General features: G+C 58.5%; 1 long non-coding RNA gene across 1 annotated transcript; it reads right to left on the bottom strand.

Annotated features, from left to right (window-relative positions):
* Positions 1 to 1,610: 1,610 nt before the first annotated feature.
* Positions 1,611 to 5,136, bottom strand: LOC136378736 (uncharacterized). Its single transcript, XR_010746633.1, has 3 exons — positions 4,842 to 5,136; positions 3,759 to 3,864; positions 1,611 to 1,900 (listed from the first exon to the last, which is right to left on the bottom strand). It is a non-coding gene; the product is annotated as an uncharacterized lncRNA (long non-coding RNA).
* Between the last annotated feature and the right edge of the window lie 2,901 nt (positions 5,137 to 8,037).

Raw genomic sequence — 8,037 nt, 5'->3', positions numbered from 1 at the left:
GAACCACGGTCAGGGGGGGACGGCTGTAGGCTCAGACCTCGGCCGAGCTCATCAGCGAACAAGCCCAGAATGAACTTGCGACCTAGCGGCTCTATCTGGAGCCCGGGACAGACCACAGGAACCGGGGGCCGCTGCCCCCGCATCTTCCCCAGGCCGCGGGGCAGAAAGTAACTCGGGGCAGTGGTTTTGTCTTGCTCCGTGGAGCTCACCACTCACGTCCAGCACTTTCCTGGTTCGCTGAGCCACACGAGGACCTCGGCGGCCTTGTGGCTGAACACCGCTGCCCACAGGCCCGCAGGACAGACGCCCAGGGAAGGCAGCCAGCCCTTCCCCCCACCTCGGGGCTGGAGGCCCGTGGACAAGGAAGACTGCCTCCCCTTCCGCCGAACCCAGACGGCGAGTTCTGGAGCCGGGACCCCAACCCTTGCTCCCCCGGGAGGCCGTCTCAGCGGAGGCGGAGGGTCGGAGGGTCGGAGGGTCGGGCACTGTCTCTGTCTCCCGCCAGCACCTGGCCCGGGGCCCTGGAGCAATCCCGTCCAGCGGGGACGTCCAGCTCTCCCCAGACACCCTGGGAACCAACAAGCTCCCTTCAGGGTCAACATTTCAGGTGTTTCGGACACAAACCCGGGCAGAGAAACCTCCTGCCCAAGCAGGTGCCCGGCGGCCACGGCGTGCTGGTCACCTCCTGTGTTTCCTCCTACGAGCGCTGCTTCGTGGCGGCTTCCGTCGGTGCGAGTTCAGAGCCATCGACACGGATGGGTATGTGCGCTTCTCTGTATTAAATTAGCTTTCAATGAGAGATTTCTTTTTTTCTTTAAAACTACATTTCACGGCAATTTTCCCTCAAAAGCCCTTCCTCGCACCTGCTCTGAGCTATTCAGCCCCTCTCCCTGAGGCTTCCGGCAACGAGAAGCCTGAGTCCTCATTTAAATCAGAAACACAATATTTAAAGAATAATTTCCCTTTAAAATGATGTATAAATAACGGCGCGCTCGGCAGCTGCTAGGAAGAACGGGGCAGCTCTTCACCGGCGGATACACGTGTCTTCAGAGCGCGCCGTGCGGGTGCGGAGTCAGGTACGTCCCGGGGCCTCGTGGGCGCCGTTCGGGGTGGGAAGAGGAAGGAGGAGAGGGTGTGTGTGTGTTCTCGGGGTGTGCACGCGGCGACCGGCCTGGGACCCGAGAGTCTGATCCCTCGGATGCCCGTGGGGAGGGGCGTTCTGGGCAGAGGAGGCCAGGGCGGGGAGAAAGAGGCTCCCTTCCGTCCTACCCCCACCCCTTTCATAGCCTGTGAATTGTGTTCCAGGGTGAATTATGACCCCATGAAAAGTTACTTTGATTTTAAAAAAAGGCAAGCCTTGTGAAAAGGAGATCACGTTTTCTCTGGTTGGTCATTCTCAACTCTTGTTTCCTTTTCACGGGTTTTTCTCACCTAAAAAGGAGGAATCTGAAAATGACCCCCCCCCCCGGCCCCCAGCTCCACCTGCCAAGTCAGGGCGCAAACGTCGCAACCTTGAGGCATCGGGGCGTGTTTTATGGTAGCGAGGAGAAAGAAAGCTAACCGTTTCCCACGTTAAAAATAGGTAAGGAGGTACATGCTAGTGACATGCTGGTTGAAATTCCCCAAATGACAAACTGTCAATTAAAAAAAAAAAAAGGTATATTTAAGCTGTGAAACACCTCATGACAATTTCTCCAAGAAAAGTAAATGCAGAATTCTCATACGATCCCGCAATCCCACTCCTGGGTGTGGAACTCCCAAAGCAGAGTTCGGAGGAGATGTTTGTATTCCCAGGTTCACGGAGGCGTCACGCACAGCAGCTGAAGCCGCCCAGGTGTCCGCCGGCTGGTAAACAGATGACAAAGTGTGGTCCGTCCTCACGACGGAACACGGGTCAGCCCTGAAAGGGAAGGGAATTCTGGCGTAGGCTACAACGTGCTGACCGTCGGGGACGTCTCAGCAGTGAAGTGAGCCGGACCCAAAGGTCAAACACTGTACGATTCCCCTAATGTGAGGGCCGAGAACAGTCGGCGGGGGCGGGGGAGGGAGGGAGGGCGGGAAGGGCGTGATTAGTGGGGACAGAGGGTCAGTCTGGGTTGATGAAAATGTTCTGGGGGGGAGGGTGGTGGTAGTCGCACAGCAGTGTGAAGGTATATAACGCCCTGAGCTGTGCACCCCCAAAACGGCCCACTTTGCATTATGAACATTTTACCGCCATCTTTAAAATGTGTAGTTGGTGATCAAAGTGATTCATGAGGCTCTTCCCCGACGTGTAAAAAGTCAGGCGAGAGGTCACAAACCCGAGGGACAGAGCAACGTCGCGCCCACCAGGCGACCTGCCACCCTCCTGCACTACTCTGTCTCCTCCCCACGCCCCACGTCCCCTCCCCCACGTCCCCTCCCCCACGCCCCCACTCCCCACGTCTCCACGCCCCCACATCCCCTCCCCCACGTCCCCACGCCCCACGTCCCCTCCCCCACGTCCCCTCCCCCACGTCCCCTCCCCCACATCCCCTCCCCCACGTCCCCACGCCCCACGTCCCCTCCCCCACGTCCCCTCCCCCACGTCCCCTCCCCCACATCCCCTCCCCCACGTCCCCTCCCCCACGTCCCCACGCCCCACGTCCCCTCCCTCACGTCCCCTCCCCCACGTCCCCTCCCCCACGTCCCCACGCCCCACGTCCCCTCCCCCACGTCCCCTCCCCCGCGTCCCCACGCCCCACATCCCCTCCCCCACGTCCCCTCCCCCACGTCCCCACGCCCCACGTCCCCACGCCCCACGTCCCCTCCCCCACGTCCCCTCCCCCACGTCCCCTCCCCCACGTCCCCACGCCCCACGTCCCCTCCCCCACGTCCCCTCCCCCACGTCCCCTCCCCCACGTCCCCTCCCCCACGTCCCCACGCCCCACGTCTCCACGCCCCACGTCCCCTCCCCCACGTCCCCTCCCCCACGTCCCCTCCCCCACACCTGATGTTCAACGTTCTAGAAGTCTCCAGCTGTTGGAGGGCGGGGGAGGCACTACATAGGTCACCTCTCCCTCCTCCGCTGCCTTGGTCCCAGGGGACACAGCTGAGGTACACGGGTATCAGAAACCGCTCTGCTGGGAATCGGGAACGCGGGGAAGCCATTGCGTGTGAGGCAGCCGTGGGAACACCCTGCCCGCCCGCAGAGACCTCGGGAGCTGTGAAGGACAGCGTGGTCACAGTGAAGACACATTCAGGCCCTGCTGGGGGCTCAGTGGGATCTGACAGCTTCTGTCTGGGGCTGTGCTCGGAGGCCGGCAAGAGGGACCTCGGTGGCCTTGCTCCTTCAGCCTCTGCGGGGGCAGGGGGGGCATTCCATGGCGTGGGGGTGAGAGCATTGTGGAACAAGACAGACCGCCTGGGGTCCCCGGGCCAGCCATCGGCAGAGCGGTGTCATGGGAGAGCCTGACATTCACAGACAGTGTCTGGGGTCAGCCAGGGGACCTGTGTGTGTGTCACCTCAGCGAGGAGGACACTAGAGCTCAGAGGTCAAGGGCCACCTGGAAGGGGCTGAGCCCGGATGTAAGTCCCCTGGTCCCTTTTCACCAGTGGCTCCACCCCCTGGTGAGTTCCAAAGCGAGTCCCATTTCTCCCCGGGGCCTCATGGCTCTGGGAGGGGGTGGTCTATGGTGGGGGTGGGGGGGAAGCAGTCACAGGGGCAGGGGAGGGGCCCTGAGAAGATTAGAACGGGGCAAGGGGCCACTGGTCCAAGGGGACAATGGATGCTGACTCACCTCCCAAAGGCAGGAGGCACAGGTCACATCGCCAGGTCGGGCGGTGAACAGACATTGTGGAGAATATAGTGCCCACCGACACTGGACAGCCACCGGAGGGTTCTGTCTGGAAAGAGGCGTCATGCTTGCATTAGGGGAAAAGGAATTAGCCGACTGACTCCTGTCCCCCTGCGTCGAAGGATCAAGCCCTGGTCTCTCCCGCGGGGAATCTCCCTGCCCTGCGGGTCGTCGGCAGGAGGCATATTCCTCCAGGAAGCCTGCCCTGTGAGTGCTCAGGGTCCTCAGGTGCCACCCAGCACTCCTGGGAGGGAGGTGACCGCTCCGCGCCAGGTGTCCCCATGGGAAGACCACTCCCGGCAGCGGCATCTGTCACGCTCCTCTGTGCATCTGAGAGGCGGGTGGCACCAGCCAGACAGGCAGTTGAAGCACAGGGTCGATTCCGAACTCTTGGCTTTAACATCAATTGATTCAATTCAGGGCTTTTGGACACAAACATAAAACGGGAACAAACCCCAGAAGAGAAAAACCTTGGCTAGAAACTTTTCTCATATAGCACTCACAGCGGGATGCACGGACGTGGTTCTCTTTGGTGGGGACTCGGCACGCCTTCCCCGGGGCCACCAGGGCACGAAAACAACGTAATAGAGCCATTCAATTTTCTACAGAATCAAGTGAGCAATTAAACCGAGAATGTTTGGGAACAGATATTAAATTCTAAAGAGAATTGCTATTTAAACTTTTAACTTTTTTTCCCCCCCGAGCAACAGAGAGAGAGACTAGAGAACAGTGAGGAAGTTTCTCTTGAATGTCAGCAAGGAAATTATCAAAATTGAGGTCAAGTGCCCTTTGGGGATTCTTTAAATGAGTCGGTGACCTTGATAGGGTCCTAGAAAGCAGGAAGGGCGTGAGGATCGTCTGCGGGGGGCCGTTTGCCGGCTTTTGTCCCAATTTTCAGACCTAGCGATATTCAAACGGTTCCTGGCACATGTGTTGTGGGTTCTCAGCAGCCCTGACTGCCCTAAGCCGAGGTTTCTAGAAACAGAATCCCTCCACGGCAGGAGAAACCTGCAGAAACACGCTCACCCCAGCGGCGTCTTCGTTCATCTCACGGTTCTCAGTGAGCACATCAAACGTGCCACCTGTTGGGCACACGGAGCCCCCAGAATTCAGCAGCAAGCGTGATGGACACAACCAGTCCCCGGAGTCTACCTTCCAGGTTCAGAAGCCTCCGAGGACTCCAGGTGACTCCTGCGGGGCATGCGGTCCTTGGACCCCTGTCCTTGTTAGAAGAGGCCCAGGCTCCATCTCCAGCTCCGGTGTGCCCCCCCTCCCCCGTAACCTCTCCTGTGAGTGGAGTGTCAGCCTAGAATATCGCCAACCTCACAGGACCGTGAGCTCTAAGAAAGCCCTTGGCGTCTACTGGTTCAGCCCAACAGGTCTGACCCGTTCATCCAGCTTCTCCGGGGCTTGGGTGGTGTGCACGCCTACACGCGGGTGGGAATTTTATCAAGGAAATGCTTTAGATGTGTGATGAATCGTTGCGGAAATCTGCTATTTGTGCCGACTACAATTCACGTTACGCTGAAGTGTGCCCGAGGTCACCCAGGGACGGATAAATCAGCTATCACGTGTGTGCAGACCCCACACGGAGATCCGTGTTTGTCGTTGGAATCTCTGCTGGAAGGAGGGATGTGGGTAACGAATCTCCATCGGAGGAAAGCACGGTCTGAAAATCGGAAGTGCTTTCTTAAAAAATGGACAAAACAAAAACACTCCGGAGAGAACAGCGGACAGAGCTTTGCGTGGATGTCCTTCGGGAAAAGAGGTGACGCCTCATTCTGGGGGATTCCGTGACAGAGCTGGGACCCTGTGGTTGGAAGTCACAGAGAGGTGTGGTTTTTTGTTTGTTTGTTTGTTTTTTTAACTTGGTTTAAAGGAACTCTAAGATCTGAGCTGTCTGACACAGAATAGATCTTTGCCTCAGAACATGGTGGGCGCCACATCTGTATCCTTCTAAAGCAGTGGTCCCCAACCTTTTTTGGGCCACGGACCGGTTTATTTATTTATTTATTTATTTTTGTATTTTTCTGAAGCTGGAAACGGGGAGAGACAGTCAGACAGACTCCTGCATGCGCCCCACCGGGATCCACCCGGCACGCCCACCAGGGGGCGATGATCTGCCCCTCCGGGGCGTCGCTCTGCCGCGACCAGAGCCACTCTAGCACCTGGGGCAGAGGCCAAGGAGCCATCCCCAGCGCCCGGGCCATCTTTGCTCCAATGGAGCCTTGGCTGTGGGAGGGGAAGAGAGAGACAGAGAGGAAGGAGGGGGGTGGGGTGGAGAAGCAAATGGGCGCTTGTCCTATGTGCCCTGGCCGGGAATCAAACCTGGGTCCCCCCGCATGCCAGGCCGACGCTCTACCGCTGAGCCAACCAGCCAGAGCCAACGGCCCAGTTTAATGTCAGAAAATATTTTCACAGACCGGCCTTTAGGGTGGGACGGATAAATGTATCACGTGACTGAGACAAGTGTCAAGAGTGAGTCTTAGACAGATGTAACAGAGGGAATCTGGTCATTTTTTAAAAATAAAATATCGTTCAGACTTAAATATAAATAAAACGAAAATAATGTAAGTTATTTATTCATTCTCTGCGGACCGCTACCGATCCGTGGCCCGGGGGTGGGGACCACTGTTCTAAATTATTCCCCTCACCTCGTAAATTCAGCCACTTCCTTCGACTGGCTCCTTCTCTTCAGGCTTTGAAAGGGTGGGTCCCCCAGAAACTTCACCCCTCCCTTCTCCTCTCGGCACCCTCAAGCTCTCTGTTCCCCCTCACAGTCCAACTTCTTAAGTTGTCTCCTCTCTGCTTTCTCCCATAATCTCACTCCAACCCCATTGCCCCACGGCTCCTCGGAGATGGCCTTCCCCTCGGACTCCTTAGGAATCCAAGTAGCTAAGTCCAAGGACACCTCAGTCCTCATCATCGACCCAGGGCCCCGCCTTCCCTTTGGAAACTCTCTCCACCCGTCTCTCCCAGGGCTGCACCCAAGTCAAGTCCCCTTTGCTCCTGCTCTGCCTCCCGGACAGCTCACCCCTCCTGCACGAGGTGGCGCACGTAAGGCTCCTCGGGGGTCAGCGCAGGGCCATCTCCTCTCCTCACTCTCCGGAGAAGCTCATCCATTCTTCCCTGGGGCTCCCGTCACCACCTGCACGCCTGGGACCACACGTTCCTATGTTCAGTCCAAACGTCTCCTATGCGTTCCAGACGCTACGACAACAGCCTGCCCGATGTTTGCAAGTGAATGCTGCACGCCTCTCAAATCTGTGGTGCCAGCCCCAACCCCCACCTCCTAGACGTGACCCTCTTTTAGGAGCGCTATCTGCCCATAGGGCTCCTTGTCTGGTGCTCCCTTTGCACACTCGGCTCCGGGCAGCCCGAGACCTTCCACAGAATGCTCCTCCTCCCAGGGGGAAGGGGTTGGTCCCTGCTCGCCCTCTTGTGTGTGATGGTCAACACAGAACAGGAGATCTGTCCTCTGAACAAGACTTGGGTGCGCCGTGAAGTCTTGTAAACTGCAGACACGTGGCTGTACAGCCGGTGTCTGGACCCTCTGCATTTGGCACAGCGGGAATCCACCCCCGCACGTCCCCGCCCCCAGGCCCTGGCCACCAGCCTCTGCTCTCTCTGCCTCCGTGAGTGTGACCGTTCCAGATCCCTCTGTGACCGAGTCCTTTCCCTCAGCAGAGTGTCCTCAAGGTCCCTCCAGGCCGGCACATGTGGCAGGATGTCCTTTATGACCGTTCCAGATCCCTCTGTGACCCACTCCTTTCCCTCAGCAGAGTGTCCTCAAGGTCCCTCCAGGCCAGCACATGTGGCAGGACGTCCTTCTGCCTCCAGGCTCAGCGCTACCCCCTGGTGGGCGCGGGGAGCCACGCTTTCTCCCTCCACTGCCCTCACAGTGGACGTTCAAGGTTGTTGCCCACCCCCACTCCTGTGGACAAACGTGGTGGGGGGGCATTTCCTCAGGAGACAGGCTTTATTTCCTTCAGATACCCACCCGGAAGCGGGACTGCGGGAGCACGTGGCAGCCCTCAGTTTGTCTCCGCAGGAACCACCGTGCTGGTTCCCACGGGAGCCGCGCTAACTTACAGTCCCACCCGACCGTGCCCAGGGCTTCCCTTTTCTCCACATCTTCGCACGCTCGTCTTTTTAGGAGGGTCGTAGGCTTCCTGACAGGTGTGCGGTGGGGTCTCATTGTGGTTTTGAGGTCCATTTCCCT

This window comes from Saccopteryx leptura, chromosome 7 (assembly GCF_036850995.1).
Source record: "Saccopteryx leptura isolate mSacLep1 chromosome 7, mSacLep1_pri_phased_curated, whole genome shotgun sequence".
In the NCBI taxonomy this organism is placed as follows: Eukaryota; Metazoa; Chordata; class Mammalia; order Chiroptera; family Emballonuridae; genus Saccopteryx; species Saccopteryx leptura.
This window is presented reverse-complemented; position numbering and strand designations above follow the sequence as displayed.